This window comes from Pleurodeles waltl, chromosome 5, assembly GCF_031143425.1.
Source record: "Pleurodeles waltl isolate 20211129_DDA chromosome 5, aPleWal1.hap1.20221129, whole genome shotgun sequence".
In the NCBI taxonomy this organism is placed as follows: Eukaryota; Metazoa; Chordata; class Amphibia; order Caudata; family Salamandridae; genus Pleurodeles; species Pleurodeles waltl.
The window spans coordinates 1,294,737,522-1,294,759,227 of NC_090444.1; the positions used below are offsets into that span (position 1 = coordinate 1,294,737,522).

At 44.2% G+C, this 21,706-nt stretch overlaps 1 long non-coding RNA gene across 1 annotated transcript in view; it reads left to right on the plus strand.

The window, feature by feature from the left end:
• The first annotated feature begins 14,108 nt into the window (after positions 1 to 14,108).
• LOC138297378 (uncharacterized) overlaps positions 14,109 to 21,706 on the plus strand; it is a 138,034-nt gene continuing 130,436 nt past the window's right edge. Inside the window, exon 1 of the long non-coding RNA XR_011204066.1 lies at positions 14,109 to 14,383. This is a non-coding gene — a long non-coding RNA (uncharacterized lncRNA). The remainder of the gene's footprint in view (positions 14,384 to 21,706) is intronic.

The following is a 21,706-nucleotide window of genomic DNA, read 5'->3' on the forward strand; positions in this document are numbered from 1 at the left end:
GGGACTGGCTCAGACGGCCGCCATCCTCGGCTCGCACCCGGTCCTGCACCTCTGGGGACTCAACGGAGGCCCCCTCCATCCGGGGGTCAGGGTCTCCAGCCATCTCTCCACTTCCGGGAACAGTTAGGTCCCCTCGCCACCCCTTCTGGGATCTGGTGCGCCTCCGGCTCCTTCGGGGTCCTCCCATAGGGGGGGGCCTATCCCGAGCGGGTTCTCCTCCTTGGTTCAGGGGTCCCCTTCAGGCTCCAATGCCCTCCTCGGTCAGCCAGTCCCATGCCTCCTCCGGAGATTCAAAGAAATGCGCCCTACCAGCCATAATGACTTTAAGCCACGCGGGGAAGAGGAGCATGTATGAGAGTTGCATTGCTCTAAGTTTTTGTTTGACTTGCTCATACGATCGGCGACGGGTCTGGACCTCTCGTGTGTAGTCTGGGAATATTAAGATCTTATGATTCTCCCATTGAAGATCTTCCAAGCGTCTCGCCTCTTTAAGGATATTGTCTCGATCTTTGAAGTTAAAAAAACGTGCGATCATCGGGCGCTTCGGGCCCCCTGGAGGGGGCCGCGGTGCAAGGGCTCTGTGGGCGCGTTCAATTGCAAACCAGGGTGAGAGGGCCTGGCCTGGTATCCAGGTCTTGATCCAGCGCTCCAAAAATTCAGAAACTTTGTCTTCCTCCGCGCCCTCCGGGAATCCGATAAAACGCAGGTTGTTGTGTCTAGATCGATTTTCTGAATCCTCTGCACGGCGGTGCAGCTCGCTAGTTCGAGTCTGTAGCTGGGCCACTTTTGTTCTAAGATCAGCCAGTTCGTCCTCAGTTTGGGAGACCCGGCCTTCAACTTCAGTAATTCGAATCACTGCATTTCTGAGGTCCTGCCTGATAAGGCCCATATCCTCACACACTTCCCCGATTCTGGTCTCCACAGCCGACTGCGACGACTGAATTGCTTGGAGGATGGCGCTTACTCCGTCTAGTGCTGGACCTCCACTAGCAGTTTCCCCTTCTCTCCTGGGGCCCGCTGGCATCGTGAACTGGTCGATCTTTTGCTGGGAGGCCGGGGGTTGTTTGTTCACTTTGTCCTTTCCCATTCTGTCTCAGGTAATTTGGGGCGGCTTGTCGGCGCCCAGGTCCACCAGCGGGGTATCAAAAGCACATGCGGGTGGGCACTGACCCAGTCACCTCCCTGGGGTCTGGCGAGCACTGGTCCTCACACTCCGCTAATTCACGCCGCCAAGCGACTGCCCGGTCCTGCGGCAGGCCCTGCCTCGCACCTCTAGGTCATCAGTAGATCATAGGGCTCTTTGCTTTCCCCGTGGTTCCACACGCCTCTAGTAGATCCCCCTGGCCGGGGCTGGTCGGAATACACTTCTTGCGCTGCATCCTCGGGAGGTGGCTAGGGCACGGAGAGGTCCCTCCGCATCAGTCGGGACGGTAGGTCTTATTCTTTTATGGATTCAATCATGCGGTGCATTGTTTCGATTGGGACCTTTCTCCCTGCCGAGTTCGTGCCACAGCACCTTTTTCTTTCCAAGGGGGGGGAGGGGCCTCACCTCCCGGCCCGGTGTCTTCTCGCCTCCCAGGGCCCAAAACCAGCGGCCACCGGGGGGCCACCCACTCCGTCCCAGGCGCTCAGATCCGACGACCGGGAGTGGGAGTGCCCCACATTGGGGTCTCCTCATTTAATTCAGCTTGCCTCTCGGAGCCCCGCATACCTGCACGGCGGAGCCCGGGCCGCCGGGAGCCCCACGGCAGTCGCTCGTGCAATCTCAGCCCAATCCACCGGGGTCCGGGTCCCGGTGCGCAGCGCCGGCGCCCCCGGCGTTGATCTCACCACTCAGGACGGCCGCCCCTGCGGACAGGCTCCTCACAGAGGCACGGCTGGGCGTCACGATCACCTCGCCTCAGTCAGTCTGGATAGAAAAGACCCCTCCGCATCCCGGGTCGTCTCTCACACCTCCCGTACCTCCGCACAGATGCACAGCGGGGTCCGGGTCGCCAGGAGCTCTCCTCGGTCGTCCCCACCACAATCTTGTTTCAGCCCACGGGGGGCCCGGGCTCCGAAGCGCAGGGCCGACGCCCCCGGCATCACCCACAGAGCAGCCGCATCAGCGGAGGAGCCCCTCACCTCGGGTTCGGCAGAGCGCCACAGTCCCGGCCGCCATCTTGAATTTATCGATCCGGTCGCGGCCTGCGTTTACGGCACTGATTTGCCGTTGTTCGTTTCCGGGGGGATCCCAGGGGTCCAGGAGCCATCTGGCATATTTAGGGCAATGCCAATAGTGTAGATAATGGTAGCTTCATGGGGCGGATGACGGAGGGGTCCAGAGCACTCTCAAAGTGCGACCGCCATCTTGACGCCCGAAGCCACGCCCATCGAAGTTGTATTGTTAAGGGTGGATGGACTATAGAAAAACATGTAGGTTTTTCTCAGAGTTAAGACCCTCCTCAACTGCCCGTAGTCTAATGATCCATCTGCTCTCAAGCTGTCTAAGCCGGAGAGTCTTATTACCACCCCTTGGGCAATTGCCCAAGGTGGCAATGCCATGTGTATGTATGCCCAGTCTTTCTTGCAACGGATGTTCCAAGTTATAATGTACCGCAAAGGGATAATCATTGTTCTTGTTTTTGATTGCCCTAATATGTTCCTGTAGTCTTGCTTTGAATGGTCTGATGGTACTACCATCATAAACTTTTTTACAGGTACAAATAATGCAGTATACAATGAACTTGGTGTTGTAATTCATGAATTGTTTAATGGTATGTGTCATGCTTGTATTGTAACAGAATTCCTTTGTTTTGTCCAAGGCAAATTCGCATACATTGCAGTGACCACATTTGTGAAAACCCAAGGGTGGTGAGGGAAGCCAATTGTCATTTGCAACTGTTGGTAAAAAACTGTGGCACAATTGGTCCCTCAAAAGGCATCCCCTGCGATGAATCATATCCGGTTTGTTTTTTAGACCTTTCTTGAGGGTCTCATCTGATAATAGTATATGCCAGTTGCTCTTGAGGATGTTAAACACATCTGAACTGGCACAACTATACGTGGTTATGAACGATAAGACTTTCTTTTTGTCAACCTGTCTGTGTGACTTTTTAGCAAGTAGGGATGCTCTATTGACTTTCACTATCCTATCATTTGTATTGCTCAACAATTTCTTGGAGTAGCCTATTCTAGTGTTGCTAGAATATGCCCCTCAGTCCATTCATAGTCGGCAATGAGACTGAAGAGATGTGTGGTGTCTTTAATGTATGAAGGTAGGTTGCAAACAAAGGGTTGTAAATGGAGATCAATGAATTCGGAAAGATTTTCAGTGGGGGAAGCTCTCAGAATTAGACGCAATTGCCAAGAAGACCAAGAATTCTCTAAACAGCTAGAATCACTAGAACATTGCTTCTTGAATCGAGGCTACTCCAAGAAATTGTTGAGCAACACACATGATAGGATAGTGAAAGTCAATAGAGCATCCCTACTTGCTAAAAAGTCACACAGACAGGTTGACAAAAAGAAAGCCTTATCGTTCATAACCACGTATAGTTGTGCCAGTTCAGATGTGTTTAAGATCCTCAAGAGCAACTGGCATATACTATTATCAGATGAGACCCTCAAGAAAGGTCTCAAAAACAAACCGGATATGATTCATCGCAGGGGATGCACTTTGAGGGACCAATTGTGCCATAGTTTTTTACCAACAGTTGCAAACGACAATTGGCTTCCCTCACCACCCTTGGGTTTTCACAAATGTGGTCACTGCAATGTATGCAAATTTGCCTTGGACAAAACAAAGGAATTCTGTTACAATACAAGCATGACACATACCATTAAACAATTCATGAATTGCAACACCAAGTTCATTGTATACTGCATTATTTGTACCTGTAAAAAAATGTATGTTGGTAGTACCATCAGACCGTTCAAAAAAAGACTACAGGAACATATTAGGGCAATCAAAAACAAGAACAATGATTATCCCTTTGCGGTGCATTATAACTTGGAACATCTGTTGCAAGAAAGACTGGGCATACATACACATGGCATTGCCACCTTGGGCAGTTGCCCAAGGGGTGGTAATAAGACTCTCCGGCTTAGACAACTTGAGAGCAGATGGATCATTAGATTACGGGCAGTTGAGGAGGGTCTTAACTCTGACAAAGACCTACATGTTTTTCTATAGTCCATCCACCCTTAACAATACAACTTCTGTAGAATTGTCACCACCATCATGACATTTGTTTCCTACATGTACAATTCTGGATTTTCTTGTTGCAAATTGTCACATATTGTATTGCAACTCTTGTGGCTTTTAAATGATGTTGTCTATGCCTTAACTATGTCTCACCTCTCATATGTGACCGCATTTGTTTTTTAATGAACATGGAAATGACTGCTAATTTACATATCTTAATTTGCGCATTGAAATGATGTTGTCTATGTCACAATCATGTCCCACCTTTCATATATGATCGTATTTGTTTTTTATTGATCATGGAAATGACTGGTAACTTACATATCTTAATTTGCGCATTTGTATATATTTGGTATATATATTTTTTATGCTCTGATGCTTTCTCATTTATTTGCATGGCACTGTCTCTTTGATTGTGGGCACACGCACCATTTCTCTCTCTTAAGTTTCTTCACATTTGATTTCCTTTCCAAGATGGCGGACACTGAAATCGGCTCTGTCTGAGTCCATTTTCTCTTTTCACCTTCATCTATACATAAATAGCAGCTGTTCATCGGCGCGCAATTTGGATGCGACGCCGTTAACAGATTGAGTAAAAATTCTCCGTTGCCTGCCAAGGTAAGATGTGCTCTTCCGTATCTCACCTAGATTTTTGGAGACACGCTTTATTATTGCAGCGGTCTCCTTTGGTATATCGACACGGCATTTGGTTGTACGAGCGGCCGTGTATTTACTTTTCGTTCTCCCTGTCAGTTTTTGTTGCTATAATTTGTTTGTAGATCACCATTCTCCGCGTTGAAGCATTTTTATTGTTTTCACAATAGATGCCATTTCTTGAAACGGTCTACACTTCTCTGAGCGGGCCGTGTTTTGTTTATTTTACCTAAAAATCTCATCTAATAGCTCTCCAATTTTGAATAGTTATGTACTAAAATGCATATTAATGGTTCTTTGCACTAACGTAACACTTACTAGATGTCGGTTGGAGTCTCCAGATTTAAACAATTAGGGAGACAGTTGTGTTTGGTTCATTGCTACATCACTTTCCTTTATTGCCATTTTTAGAATTGACAGTAGTGAAGAGGGAAAAAAATATTTTTCTACAAGGGGGAATGACAAATCTGTCACTTGTTCCTGAATAAGTACAAATACTTTTTTGATATATTTCTATCTAATTGCCCTCATTTCCAATAATCTGCTTTTTAGAGCGTAGCTCACAATTTACATTTTATTATATTTTTTTGTATGGTTCCTTTTTTCTACATTTTAGGCTTATCATGGTCTTCGGATACTTTTTTCATCTCATGTTACGTTACCTTCTAAAAACATTAGTGGCCATTGGAGCTTAACAGTACCATTTGACACTTCCTCAAGTTGGAGGTATGTCTGCTTCTTTTTCTTGCATGCATATGAGCCTTTCTTGATGGCATAACCTTTCCATTTCTTACTACAACTCGAAACAGAACGCGGTTGAAATTCTCAACACGGTGTATGCATCATGGTTTCGTTTTTCCTTTGACTATGTTTTTTTCACTGTTTTCTGCCTGCCATCACATATTTTACATGTTGGCCCTGGCACTTTGTTACCGAGAAGATTTACATGTCAATCACTGGAATGTTTTCACTTTCACTGGTGTTGTAGAGGTGTCATGCTTATACTCGTGGTACAAATAAGGCATATCATCATTCTGTGGTATTGGGCCTCTCTCTTTATTCACACGATTTATTTCTACTCCAGTTCACACTAGCCATTGTGGTATTTGATTATACTAGCAATATCTGTGACTGACACATTCCGTCTGTATATGTTCACAGCCTTGAAAAAGTCAATTCTGATGAAAGACGTGTCAGCTGTTGTTTTTCCGAATATGAGAATTGTATTGGCCTTTTGACACCGTGCCCATTGTTTCTTACTGGGTCAGGTGATGTTTTTCCTGAGACACCACAGAGGAATAAATTGAAATTTCTACGTATCTGCGATGTGCTGTGGCTTTTCTTCCTCTGACAAATCAACTGTGGCCTCTTCAAGGTTACAGTTCATGCACCCTGTGGCTGGGTGTCAAACCACTTGGGCACTCCTTCCTCCAATATAGACTTTACTACCATGGACTTTGCATCCATACGCTAGCTTACTTTCTGGAAGTGCGCACCATCTTTACACAGCCACAATTTTTGATGTTATTTGTGTATACCACTCCATTAATGTTCAGGTGGTGTGTCTGGCAGACCAGTACATCTCACAAGTCACAGCCAGGTTTCCTGGATCTGTTCATGACGCCTTCATTTTGAGGAAGAGTAATGTCACACACATGATGGCACTACTACACACAGAGAGGGCCTGGCTCCTTGGTAGGTATGCATTTGAATGTGGTTCACTGTTATTTCATCTGTCCTCATTATCTTCCCAGTTGCTGTACCTCTCATGTCACTGGTCCTACATTTATTCACACAGGTAACTCTGGGTATCCTAACCTTCCCTGGCTGTTGACACCAGTGAGGTACTCTGCCATGGATTTGGAAGTCCGTTTCAATGAGGCCAACGGGAGGACAAGGTGTGTAGTCAAAGGGACTTTTGGCCTGCGGAAAGCCAGATTTAGGTGCCTGGACCTATCTGGAGGTGCTCTCCTTTACTCACCCCAAAAAGTATGCCAGATAGTAGTAGCCTGCTGCATCCTTCAAAATCTAGCCCTGAGACACCAGATACCATTGCTAGCTGATGAGGGTGTGCAGCTGGACCAGTGGCTGGTAATGCTGCCATGGCAAGTGATGAGGAAGCAGAGGAGGAAGGTGCAGGTGACTCTAGGACGGAGCTCATTAATCAGTACTTCCAGTGACGTACAGGTGTGATGATTGTGGGTTGTCAAGTGTTGTATATCCACATGATTTGCTGACAAATGTCCTCCTGAGTTGACTTATCAGTGGTGGTGTGATTAGGTCTTATCATTATGTGTGTGTTGGGGGAGCAGACTGTGTGTATGTCACATGCACAGTGAAAAGTTCTCATATCTAACAAGTGTACCCACTGGAGTTTCCTTGAATCAAATCTCCATTGTAAAGACCAGTAATGAGCAATGCATGCTGCATGCTCTTGTACTCATGTCATTCCACCTTCTGACTGTGGTAAGAAAACATGTGCCTCTGCTACCTATGGCTTGAGGCTTTTATAGTCACTAGCCATTACAGTACAATTTGAGAACTGAGAGTTGTAAATGACAGATGGCAATTACAGTGCTTAATTACAATTATTCTGTGACTGGTTTTGTATTGGTAATAACCCGGGACCCTGGTTAGGGGGCTAGCTACACTGGGGACAACCTCCTTGTGCTGTATATTTGCTTTGCGTGTCTTCATTCCTTCCATCCTGATGGTACTGTTTGTCATTGTCTTTTTGCAGGTTTGCATGCTGACTATACTCTTGTGTTGGTCAGGATTTTGCACAGTCTGACGTGTCCTGGAACATATCTGATGTACTGTGTCTCCTGTTGAGGAAGCCTCCCTCTCCTGCGTGTTGGATGTAGGTGTGCATAGCCATCTCACATATAGCAATCATCAGTTTTGTGGATGTTGTAATGAAGACACATATACAATAGCTGTGTTCTAGTGGTGTTTATTGTACATATATTGATAGTATAACAATCATATGTGGTGCACTAATTGTCCACGAGGTGATGAGTGGGGTCATGGTAGATGGAATCATCACAGTAGGTGGTACATCTGTTGGCTGCACAGGCCCAGTGTCCAGTTGCCTATGGGGAGATGGAGTTATGTCATTGAACAGTCAACAGAGTTTCTCAGTGGCACACAAGGGAGACAAATCAGGTGAGAGTCACTTCCTGGCAGTGGGTGTGGTCTTGGCATCTTCTCCAGCCAGATGTGTTGATGGCCGTCCACGTTTGCGGGGGGGTTCTTCAGATACAGAGGGAAGGGTGTTTGAGGGCTGTGGTTCCCCTGGCAGGGCCTCCATTCCGCTGGCTCCCACTGATATGGATGGATCTGATGTTATGTTGCTAGCGGAAGGGGCCTGCTGGTGGGTGGAGGTAGCACGCCGGGTGGTGTTGATATCCCTCAGCATCCCTGCAGTGGAGGCCATGGTGGCATTGTGGGCCTGCCACTGATGCATGACCTCATGATGATATCCCCTCTGCTGCCTTTTGTATTCCCCCAACATGGTTATGATCTGCCTCATCCTGTCCTGGGGTTTTTGGTATGCACCCAGGACTTGAGAGATAGTTTCCTAGTCAGTCGAGTCCCTTGGGCGCCCCATCCTCTGGCCCACAGCTTCCCTCCCATACCCCTTGCCCCCATGTGCCTGTGCCCTGGCAAGGTGTGCCCACTCCCAGTGTTGGCAGGACCTTAATTGTCTGGGATGTGAGGGGTTGACTCAGGTCCCTGTACTGTGGGGCACACAATAGTTTGATATGTCCTTGGGACACAGGTTTGGGGATGCAGGGTAGGCTGTGATGTTGAGGCCACAGGATCTGGGGGGTTGATTTGGGCAGGGTGAAGCAGGGAGTGGTAGACTGACCAGGTGTCCTAGATGAGCCAGGTTGATCATCAGTGTCCAGACATCCAGGCGTGTTGTCCTCACTGGAGCCTTCATCCTGTGGTGGGCTGGCAGTCTCTGGTATCCTCTCCATGTTGCCACTGGCAGGGGTGCCTGTGGATGAAGTGAGAGAGGGAGTTACATATTGAGGATGTGTTTGGTTAACTCTTTTTCATATGCATACAGTGGCTTGACATGATTCCCAGCAAAGACAGTGACAGATGCTGCACAGCATACCATTGGTGTTAGGAAGTGGTCTGTGACATGTGTACCATACTCCATTTAGGTTGGTGTCATTCAGGTTTAGTACATAAGGCTGTGCGTATGGGCACTTTTACAAACTGATAGTTCACATAACAGTTTGCACTATTAGCTAGTGACTATTCAGGGTTGGTAGTTGTGAGTGGTAGAAGGCTGGACATAGCAGCATGGTGTCCCAAGGGGTGGAGGTGTATGGGAGTATGCAACGTTAATTCTGTTGCCTGTGCATGTGCATGGAGTCTGCCATCTGACATACCATACCATGGTGGCAGACTTTCTGGGTTGTGGATCCTGATTAGTGGCCAAGTGGATTAGTCACAGTGCTGCAGCAGTGTTTAGCCTTGTTTGGCATTGTGTTGTACCTTTACATTGCTGTCATTGCCCAGTTGTGGTCCTAAGTTGTAACATCTAGTTGGTATAGGAAGTCCAATAGGCATACATGCAAGGGATGTGATGTGATATGCACATTCCATGTATTCAGGTAGATGGGCTTGTGCATTGTGGGAGTCGTAGTGTTAGTATTAGTCCATGCAAGGCATGCCTTTGCCAAGGGCTGTGTGGGCAGTTGGGCTGGGTAGAGGTGTGGCGTGCAGGAGAGGGGCATTAGGTGGATCGGTAGGATGTGTAGTGAGACATGTAGTAGATTGTGGAATGTTTGTGTGGTGAGGATGTATGCAGTGCACGACAATTGTGTGACATGGAGGTTGTGTGCACTTAGCAGAGTCCAGTCCCCAGCGCCTTGAGACCCTCACAGGTGACTAGCCGCGCTTTACAAAAACTGATTGATTGATTGAGGTATTCCAGACAAGCCCTCGGGATGCATAATGTTCAAGACCTTCTTCTCCCAAGATGTGAACTGTGGGGGAGAAGGGGAGGGGCCACTGCCAGTCTTGTGCACGGTGATCTGGTGTCATGATGCCATGGAATGCACCTTCCCCCTAAGGTCATTCCACCTCTTCCTGATGTCTTCCCTTCTGCGTGGATGGTTGCCTACTAAGTTGACCATGTTGACTATTCTCTGCCCCAACTCCATTTTCCTGGCAATCGAGGTTTGCTGGACCTGTGCTCCAAACTGTTGTGGCTGTACCCTGACGATTTCATCGACCATGACCCTCAACTTCTTGTCTGTGTACCCTGGGTGCTTTTGTGGGGACATGGTAGTGGTTGTGTTGTGGGTGGGAGGGGGTTGTTGCCTGTGAATGGGTGCAGTGTAGAGTGATTGATGGGATGTGCGTGGTGCGTAGTGGGTGATGGATGCTTGTGATGTGTGTGTGTGTGGTCGTTATGTGTGTTTTGTGTTATTAGTGCAGTTGTGTTGTGTGTGATGGGTGGGATGCATATCTCTGCCAATGGTGTGAAAGTGCTATATGAGTTTATTTGCCTGCTCTCTGAGTATGTGTAATTCGATTTTGTAGAAAAGGATTGTAGGTTGTATTGGGGTGTGGTATATAGTGGTGTGAGTAGGTGTGTCTGGTGTGTGTCTTTGTGTCAGGTGTGGGTTATTCAAACTATCCAATGTGGTGTTCTGTTCTAACTGTGGTGGATTCTGCGTGTGGCATTTCTCACCGCCAATGGTTTTCCGCCATGAAAGGACCACTGTACTGATTTGTGGGTCGTAATCTGGTGGGTGGAAATGTGTCGGCATGGCAGTGCTGGTGGTGGAGCCGCCTCTTTCCCGCCCTCCTGTATCCTGGCAGTGTCGGGTTTGTAGCTGTTTTCTGGCTGTTTTCACTGTGTAAGTTGTAATGCGGCTGTCGAATTACCGCCAACATGGCGGTCTTTTGGCGCCAGCCACTGCGGGGTTCTTCCGAAAAGACCATCAAACATATAATGAGGCCCAATGTGTGTCCCCTTTGTAAAGCACTCCTATGCCTTCCAACTAGGTTTGTCTGATTTAACTATTAATACATACCATACATAGCTACGCATATTCTGAAGGTACCTTTGATACAACTGTACCTTAAGGCTGATATCACATGCCAACTTTAATGTTATTGGACATTATCAGCTATAATGCACTTGTAATACAGCAGATGGGACCTCTGTCACATTTGTGACGGCCTACCCCGTCCGCCACATTCTTAGACCCTATGTTTTTAAAAAAGCTAAAAGTGTGACCATAATGATGATTTTGTTCATTTTCAGCTTGCTTATAGTTAAATCTTGTGTTTGAAAAGGAATCTTACATTTACTTGATCTAATACAGTCAGTGTAAATTCATTATGCCTTGCTTGTTAGAGCAGCTGTCACTAGCTGTAATGTGATCAACCAAAACAAAAGAGTTTTCTTGAGTACTATACAGTGGGGCTGTGGCTCTGTCCACGTTAGTAGCGAGGAGTACATATTTGATTGAGCAGAAGTTATGGGCTTTCACAGAAAAAAATGCTTCCCCTCCACTCAGCTGTGATTATTTTGTTTATTTATCCAGCTGCCTGAGCCAGCAGCAGGGTGGCTGTCTGAACCTGAACTTTCAGGGGTGCACTCATGACAATGTCATATTGTTAATATGTCTTACATAACTAGATAATTTACAATGTTTGTTTTTATCTGGCAGCAGCACAAATGGTAGAAAGGCAATGTATTGCAGTCTCAGCACTCTTCACTTCCATCATTAACTTTACACTTCAGAGTGCAGTGTTGTGTTTGAGTACAATATGGGATGCCCAGGACTACAATAATTTACATGGATTTTCAGGTCTGGCTTGACAGTGCAATTTGTTCCTGAATTTACGTGATCAACCAAAAAAGCTATTAGAAAACTACTGCGAGAGTGTCCTAAGATCCACTCACATGTTGTTTCTCCTGAGTACGGGAGTTGATTGGGTTAAATTTGTGTGCTTCACTAAAAAGACTCTGTCTAGTACACCTTTTGGCTTGTGGTAAATCTTAAATTTAATGTAGCAGGACAGAGTTGGTCCTAGAGGCAGGAAAACAATCATGAATATAGGTCTGATCTGTTTTTAATGAAAAGCTAAGCTAATGACACAAAGCTTCACATATTTATTTTGAAAAGCATATTCTAAAGTCAATAAGTATTTAATGGTATATTGTTGCTCTATATTAAAGCCTACAGAATATCACGGATTCTCGTAGTAGGCCAGGGTTTTGGTGCTGGTTACCTCCATCTAACAAATCACAGGTGTGTGTGATTTGCACTGTCAGAATCATTGTTAGATCTTCTTAAGATGGATAGTAATTTGCTTTGCCAACTGTATTTTGTATTCGTTGTTAATTTATGACTGTGTGCCTAGGGGTTGTGCAGACATTTTTGTGCATTAAAGTTATTTTTGCATTAATAACAATGTGCATAATAAGGATCTACATTAAAATTTACAAGTGTGTACATATTTGATGCTATTGACTTTGAAACAGTTTTGCTATGACCTGTTAATGTGCCTTTTCGTGGCTTATGGTAACTTGGCATTAGCTAGGCCTCCACACATCTTCTTCACAATGGATATCTCCCCCTGGATATTCACTGTTTATTATTTCTGCTGAACGTAATTATGCAAGTCATGGTTGTTTATTTCCGAATTACATTGTTCTTGAAGATGTCTATCTAGCATGGAATCATTATTGTTTTAACCTTCATGGTTTCTTCTACCTACTCTCTGTATTGCAGTCATTCACAATAGTTCTCTATTGTTTTAGAACTTGTTTGTTCCACCATCTGCAGATGACATTAGTACAGAACGGGCTGAATCAATATTCATGTTCTTAGGTGGTAAGGCAACATGAAGCTTATAATTGCTATGCTCTGATTTGCTGAAATTGTATTTCTTTTGCTCTCGCCATGATGAATCTACAGTTTCTATTATTTTATATGACACTTCCTTTATAACCCTCACATTTGGGGTGAGCCATGAGACTTTCAAAGCTACTAGGAATATTGTCCAATTTTTCTGATTTTGCTGCACATTTGGGACTTCGACTTTTCTTGATTTTGCCCTTTAATTTGTATTGCCCTAAATACCAAGAACGTTCATAGCAATGGTTTCATGCATTAACACTTTACAGTCTGTGTATTGTACACTTGAATTTCTGTAATAAATCTCTCTAAATTTCTAATTATACCCTAGAACTCTTCTTTAATTGATTATTTTTTTAATATCCTGTTTAGCATCTTATCTTGCAAATCATTGCCTCATGAAATTGTTAACAGCGTTCCTGATCCACCTGCCCATGGGCATGTTGTTGAGATGTCTTATGGGGTGTAAGATTTTAGTGGTCACCCACAACCACAAAATGTTGGTAGCAGGAGATGGTTTGAGATAAGGAGGTGCTTTTAAGGATCCATTTTTGTCTCAATTCCTAGTCTGGCTTTCTGTCTACATTCCTGAGTAAACTGTGGATTTTCCTTTTGATTATTTGCTCCATTGATGCTGCAGTAGCTGATACTGAGCAAAAAGAATTATTAAGGCAGTGTACGTATTAATAGGGCAGACTGATTTTTTAGATTGAGTTTGTTCAGTGCGGATTGTGGTTTGTGTAGTTGAGAACATGGTTTGTGATGATTGATGGTTTGAAATGCTGCACATGAGGTTTTTGGTTATACAATGTTGATTCTTGATTAAATTGGTGGTTTGGTTTCTATGATCTTGGTGTACATATTTGTGATTTGCTTTGATGTTGGGATCCGGCTGCAGATCTTCCTTTACACACATGACTGTTTCCCACTGCCATTGCGTAGCATAACAAGAAGTACTGTCAAATAAATGCTGGTGATAACCAAATCTGTGTGCAGTTTCTTTCACTTGCATTGGTACTTCCACAGTTAGACAGCTGAGTGGCACAGCGGCGCCCCTCTTTCAGACACTCGACAAGGTTGCCAATTCAGAAAGTACATCTTCACATTTAAGTCCATGCTCTGCTTCTTCCCAGTTGCAGACATGTTCAACTGCCTGCCGCTTTCCCCTTACTCTTGGTTTGCTCCTGTCTAATTAACAAAGCAGTGGCTCACAGCTGTGTAAAACTGCACCCTAGATGGCCAGAATTTACATATGCAGATCTCTTTGGACTGGCAGTCCCTCCTCTCCCTCTTTCTCACTCCGTCTCTTCTCCTTCGCTCCCTCCCTTGCAGTCTGACTGCTGTTCAGGCAACACGCTGGATACTTTCACACTCCCAAAGCAGGGATGCCAGATGGACGACGCCGTGGGTCCGAAGCACCTGATGCTCTCCGCACTGGGATGCGCCATGACGTTCCCTCATTTGACGGCCGGACGGGAGGAATGTGTGAAGCCGTAGAAACTGCGTGAGAGATAAACAATTGTCAGTCTCCTTTGAACTGGACGTGAAGAGCTCGCGCACAGTTCACGCCCGACCTGCATATATATTTTCATGTGAACCAGGCTACTTGGAGAAGAAATATGCATTTCATTAGCAGAAACCAGAGGTAAGCTATCTACGGCATATTACTGCTTTTCAGTAAAAGCAACCATTTGAAATGTTTTGTTCGTGCATGTGATATCCTGATAGGCAGGCACTGCAGCTAGTAATGAAACCCCATAGACACGCCTTCTCTCTGTCCAAAACAAAACAAATGCAGATAGAACCAGCGTCGTCGTACCACATGTTCATGATTTTCCTCGCTATGGTTTTAATTGATATAAAGCACACTATTTTGCTACTAAAGTAAAACAGTGCCATGGTGGGCGGCGAGTAAACATGTAAGGCATATAAGAAGCAACTTTTCAATCAGACTAAAGCAAAGTTGAATTTGTCTTCTCACCCCACGCACTCCACTTCCCGCGTTTCTTTTGTATCGCGCGCGTAAATAGCATAACAGTAACGTTTGGGGCACAGAAGCAATTAACGTCACACAATTAAGTACCGTATTTAATTTAGCTGTTGTGAAGCAAAAGAATAAGGTAATAATTTTGATTGTACTATTCCGTCTCTCGATGTGCTTTGCGTTAATTGGGTTAAAAAAATTGCGACGCTTATTAGAAATTGCAGTTCCACAATGCCAGCCCTGACAATAAGCCGCGCCAGTGAATTATTCACGTCTTTAATTTGCTCACTTAATGACACCGTTCTGTAATCAGAGTGCAGAGCCTGTTACCCATGCATTATGGATGACGCCCAGGACTTAAATGCAGGACATTATGAAGCTCTCAGTGGTTCCGTAATTAGTTTTCCACAAGGCAGTACTTAGATATTAAAGTGCTGGAACGCATATTTCAAACAAACTGTATGGTGTAACTAATGATATGTTATCCCCTAGACAGCCCTGTTTGAATCGTTTTTTTCATTCTCTTTTTAAGAAAAGCTGGTTCAAACTGTGTTTCATGAAAAATACATAACTGCACGGTTAACCAAAGGTATGTTGATGCAAATAGTTTTGATCTCAGCGCCGCCAATGTAATGTAGAATTAATGAGATCTAACGCACAGTAGCAGGGCAATGTGAAGAGCTCCTTGCTGTGAGTGACTGGATACTTTTCAATCTGTTTTACAACGAATTGATTTTGTTTTCGCATAAAACCACAACACTGTGAAAGAGGTAGATTTGAATTTACTCGTTTTTTGTCTGCCAGTTTCATCGAGTTTACTGTTTAATTATCCGCATGAAAAATATGCACACTTCATAATTCACCTTGATTGCTATTCTGTGTGCTCGCATGAAGTTTGTGTTTCCCATCAAATAAATACTTTTTTTGGTTGTTTGTAAGGTTTATAATGCCACAAGTGCGTCCCTGTATTTTCAAAAGACTAGAGTGACTAATTCAAAATTGCAATAAGCACTGCCAAAATCAGTAAGACTTGCTTTGGTAACCTGGCGCGATGGTTATTACTTATTTATTTTTTGCAATAACATAACACACAAAAAATTTCGCCACCTAAACATGACCACTTAATGCTAGCAATAAAGATAAATCCAAGTTTTTTTTAAAAAAAAGTACGTGTCAAATATAACTTTAATAGAACAGTCCATGACTTGCTAGGTGACGGATATATTTATTTAGATATATAGTTAGAACAGATTTAAACTTCCTATTGGATCCAATACATTTTGCCAAGGAACTGTAACATTGGCTTTCAGCTACCGTAGCCTGTAAACATGGTTTAAACACAAGAAATACTAAAACGATAAAGAAGGGAAAAATCATATGTAAAGTATTGACTACCATCCTGGTACTGAAGTGCACTTGTTCTTAAAGCGAAAATACACTATTGTGCCGGCACATGGCCTCTACTCAGTGCTCGAGAGCCAGAGGCTGAAGGGGACTGAGCCATTTCCTCATTCTGTGTGCTGTAGTGTATGAAAGCAAATTATGCAGGGGTGAACTGCCCAATGAATAAAGAAGTCTGATCTAACCCCCTCTTTGCCTATATATATGTATGCATTTTTTATTTTCACATTTTATTGATTACTTGAGCTGGCAAGACATGTAAAACTTGACGTAGGCCACACATCGAAAACAGAATGCAGGAGTTCTGGTTAGACTCCCATTTCAGGCAACAAGCATCACATCAGTCATCATCTGGCAACAATGTATTACAACCATTCAAATACCTGTATTCAGCATGGACTTTGAGCATTGAATTCCTAAAACTTCATCAAAATGAGCTATAAAATTCCCTATCTGTTACCATCGCCAGAAAAATATTACAGCATTTGAAACAGCAAGTTACCACCGTGCGTGCGCTGTACTATTTGTATTTGATTAGGGTAGTGTATTTTTGGGTGCTTCTAGGAGAACGATGGATCTAGCTGTTATTCTAACTGGCGTTTAAGTCCAAAATAATGCAGTAAAGTAAACGATTCTTTTTCAGAACACTCAAACACATTTAGTGTTCTAGTTTTTTGAGGCAAACTAGCCATTTTACCTCCTGTTTCTCAAGTTAATTTTCTTATGGAGGTGCTCCATATGTCTGACAAACAAGAATGATAGGCATACAAGTAGGAGCACTTACACAAGTTAGAATTTTTTTGACTTCACTCACGATGTAGTTGCCGCCTTACATTTTGTACATGCCCTCAGGACTCACTTTAGGGCAGTGCAACCGGTGCGTCCGCACTGGACGCTGACCTGGAGGGGGTCCTGTAATAACTTAGGAATTAAAAGCACGTGCTGCGGAGTTCCTTCTGCGTCCAGCTTTCAGGCATCAATAAAAAGTCACTGTTGTGATTAATGTTCCTGCTAGAGAGAAATAATCAAGAGTTTTGTCAGGAGGCAGTTTTGACTCCCCAAAAAGAAGCACAGAGGGTTAATATGCATGTGGCAAAGAATATATTTATATTTTATATGGATAGCTAAGTGGAATAGTAAAACCAGCCTCTACCAGTGCTTTAAAACAAATGACGTATGTGAGAGAGGGGTAATGGAGAGAAGAGAGGCACTTTTCTGGGTGGTAGTGAGGGAATCCAAAGAAGTAGAGGTCATGGGGCGCAAGTGGGGTTGGGGGGGCACACTGGGAGGTTGGTCAGAAAAGAATGTTGCACCGGGCGCCACCAGTGCTACAGCCGGCCGCATACCCTAGATGTCTTTCTTGTGATTCACTGAAGTAAAGTCTTGTATACAACTGAGTAACTGATAGAACTATGCTTAAGTGGGTCCGAAAGACCTTTAATTACACACTTGATTCACAACTTTAAACCAAGAGATGGTTCTTCCACCTTTCAGAAGTTATCTACATGTTTTCCCATGTTTGGGTATCACACGGTCTTCAGGACTTGGTGCCAATGTCTCAGAAGTGTAGCATGCACAGACCTTTTTCACAGGGCAACCTATTTAGTCAGTGGGCTTGTCAACAGCATGACCAAAGGAGGACAGAGTAGATGACGTGACTCACAAATATCCGAAATGAAAGCATTATAATGCCTCATGCATCACATAGTGAGCCTTAAGCATAATTCATTCTGTGGACCCACTAAAATGTAGGAGAAAGGAGTCACTTGAGACTTTTTTTTTATAACGCAGTCTTTCCCCTCATCAGCTGGTATAAGCAGTTGTCCAATGGGTTATAGCTCCAGAGGGGCCCCATTGTATAAGCATCTCTATTTTAATAATGTTTAATTTTAAACTCTTTACAACATCTGAGAATCAACTTCTATTAGGCAGTCTTGGAAGACTGAGCCTAACCTCCTGCCTCACCTACTCTCTTCTTTCAAGTGTTCTTCCCATTTATGGTAGTCTAGGCAGGTTACCCTAATTGGGGTTGAGCGTCATTCAGGTAAGTACCAGGGCTTAGGTGCAAATTAGTCATAGCGACCAGTTTGTAATGCTCTTTCATTTTAGCAAGTCTTACCACAGAACAGCGAAGGCCTCAGAGACTGGTTCCAGCAGCAGAGCCCGCAGCACACATGTCAAGGAGACAAGATCCTCGGGGCTTGCACATGTTCCCAACATGTCCACCTCTTGGCAGCTCCAAACTCCACTAGTTATATAGCACAGAGTTAAAGAATGGCCAAGTGGGTCTTGGGTTGGGATCAGCGGGGAAGGAGACTTGTGGAAGCAAAGGTTAAACAATACAATTGCAAGATTAATCACAATGACTTTCAACAAGTTTTGTTTTAAAATAAAACACTTATGCTGAAAACATGAATGGCCTAAGACTTCACTATAATTAGGCCTCAAGGATGTAGGTACCTGGAAATCAAGAAAAGGTTATGCAAGGTTTTCACATGAACATTCCAGAATTAGCATATTATATTTTGAACAATAAACTCTCTCCAAAATACTGTTTAGAACACTCTCTGCATTGTAGCAAGATCAAGGAACACATGGTTTCATCTCTACATGAATGAACTGTACAAATACCATGAAATACACTACGTCACTTTCTGATTAAGAATTTTCAAGACTTAATCATTCATGGAATGTTATGCTCTTCAATCAAACCACTCATCTAAGTTTCAATGTCAAAAAAATGATGGCACACTTCGCCGATCTGTATTTGAAAAGTTTAAGCATCAGGAAAGAATCGCGCACTCTGTTGCCGATTCGAACATCTAGATTATTATGCAATGAAATGATCGTGCACAACGCCGATCTATGCTTTCAAGATTTAAATGCAGGAAAAAGAATTGCGCACTCCGCTGATTCAGAATTCACAATGTAAATGTCATGAAATGATCGCGCGCACTGCCGATCTGAATGTCACGAAGTAAAGGCCTGGAAGGAATCGCACACACTGTTGCCGATTCGGAATTCACAAGGTAAATGCCATGAAATGATCGCACACACTGCCGATCTGAATGCCAAGAAGTAAATGTCTGAAAAGGAATCGCGCACACTGCTGCCGATTCGGAATTCACGATTCAAAGACCATGAAATGATCTTGCACACTGCCCATCTGAATGCCACAAAATAAATCCCTGGAAAGAATCGCGCACACTGTTGCTGATTCGGAATTTACAATGTAAATGCCATGAAATGATCACGCACACTGCCGATCTGAATACCACAAAATAAATGTCTGGAAGGAATTGCGCACACTGTTGCCGATTCGGAACTCACAAGGTAAATGCCATGAAATGATCGCGCACACTGCCGATCTGAATACCACAAAATAAATGTCTGGAAGGAATTGCGCACACTGTTGCCGACTCGGAATTCACAAGGTAAATGCCATGAAATGATCGTGCACATTGCCGATCTGAATACCACAAAAAAAATGCCTGGAAGGAATTGCGCACACTGTTGGCGATTCGGAATTCACAAGATAAATGTCATGAAATGATTGCGTACAAGCGATTTCAACATTAGGCCCAAAACTCAAAAGTTACTAGAAAACGGATTCAGGGACCTAACCCAACCTCCACCTTACCGCTCTGCCTGAAGATCACCAAATGAGCAAGAGCAGGCCTGGAATTGGCTGGCTAGGCCTCCGGGACAGGAGCTCTGGAAAATGCTGCAGCTCTGCACCGGGACCTCTGAATAGTGAGCACGTGGAGCTGGGCTGGCTCCCTTATATAGAGCCAAGCCCCGCCAACGAGCCAGACCCAACCATGCTGCAAGAAAGGCTTCTAGAAAGTCTTAGAATAAAGACCACACCCTGTAGTCCTGCAAACAAGCCTTGCAAATGAACTATGAATTACAAACAGCATTAATGACTTTTCAAGGTAAAAGTTCTGCAATGCAAAAGGTTATCATACTGCATAGAAACGCAATGCATGAAATATGCCTCTGCATAAGGACTGGGTTTTTGCATTTACGTAGCCCGTAGAGCACGCACTGTCCTGATGTTGACAATACTCCCCCCCCTCCCAAACGCGCTCTAGGGCCTGGTTTGCCTGGATGTAGGCGAGGAAAACGCCTCACTAGTTGTGGAGCATGAATGTCAGATGCGGAGACCCATGAATTGCTCTCTGGACCGTAACCTTTCCAGGATATTAGGTACCAGAGGTTACGACCTCTAAATTTTGAACCCAGCTCCTGTTTAACTTCGTATTCCAATTCTCCCTGTACTAGAACTGGAGCTGGTTGGGAGCGGACTTTTTGGACAGCTCTTTTCAGGAATGAAGTATGAAATACTGGATGAATACGTAGTGACCTTGGTAGCTGCAGTTTGTAGGTCACTGGATTAATTTGTTGAAGAATCGTGTAAGTACCTATGAATTTGGGATTAAACATATGCTTTTTCTTGAAGTCAATATGACGTGTGGAAAGCCACACTCTATCACCCCGCTTGTATTGGGGTCCTTCACAATGTTTCTTGTCATAGTATCTTTTATACGTTTGTTTAGCTTTATCTAGGTGTTGCTGGATTTGTTTCTGAGTTTGATGGAGTTTTTTGAATCGCTTCTGATACGGCTGGTGTGTGTGTACTTTCTTGCGGAATCGTGATTGGCAGGGTAGCAGGATTATAGCCAAACAGACCAAAAAAGGGGGTGACACCAATGGAAGCATGATATGAGTTATTATATGCCAGGTCAGCTAACCAAAGCATTGATGTCCAAGAATGAAGTGCTTTTTCCGCATAAGCACGTAGGTATTATTTTAAAGTCTGATTTAATCGCTCCGTTTGGTCATCCGTTTGAGGATGGTGACTGGTAGACAGTGTAGAAGTGATTTGAAGGGTTTTGCACCAGATCTTCCAGAAGTTAGAGGCAAACTGTGATCCTCGATCGGAGAGAATCATTTTTGGTAATCCGTGATATCGAACCACTCGATTTAAAAGGATTGTTGCTAGTTCACTGGAGGTGGGCAATTTCTTGCAAGCAATGAAATGTGCATATTTCGTGAGAATATCTACCACCACAAGGATTACTGAGTGATGTTGAACCATGGGTAGACCAGTAATAAAGTCTAATAATGAGATCTGTTCCCAAGGTCGCAGTGGAGTTGGGAGAGGATGTAACAAACCTCTTGGCTTTGAATGACTTGACTTGATGCGAGCACAAACATCACAGTTAGCTACCATCTGTTTGATGTCTTTTATCAAAGTAGGCCACCAAAAGTAACGTTGAACTAATTCAAGAGTTTTAGGAATACCTGGATGACCTGCCGTAGGTATAACATGCAACCAATGGAATACCAACTTACGCAACTTGTTAGTTGGAACAAATAAACGGGCATCAGGGAAAGGTAGTCCTTGTTTGATTAATCTTTTGGGATCTGCTTGAGCCCATTTCTGCCATTTCTCAATGGTGAAGGAATTATGGATTTCTTAAAAAAAAGTCTTCAGTTTTTATGATGCAAAAAACTTTATCTGGAGCAATGATAGAGCTAGGAGACGGAATTGCGGGTAACATAGTGGAACCTTGTTCA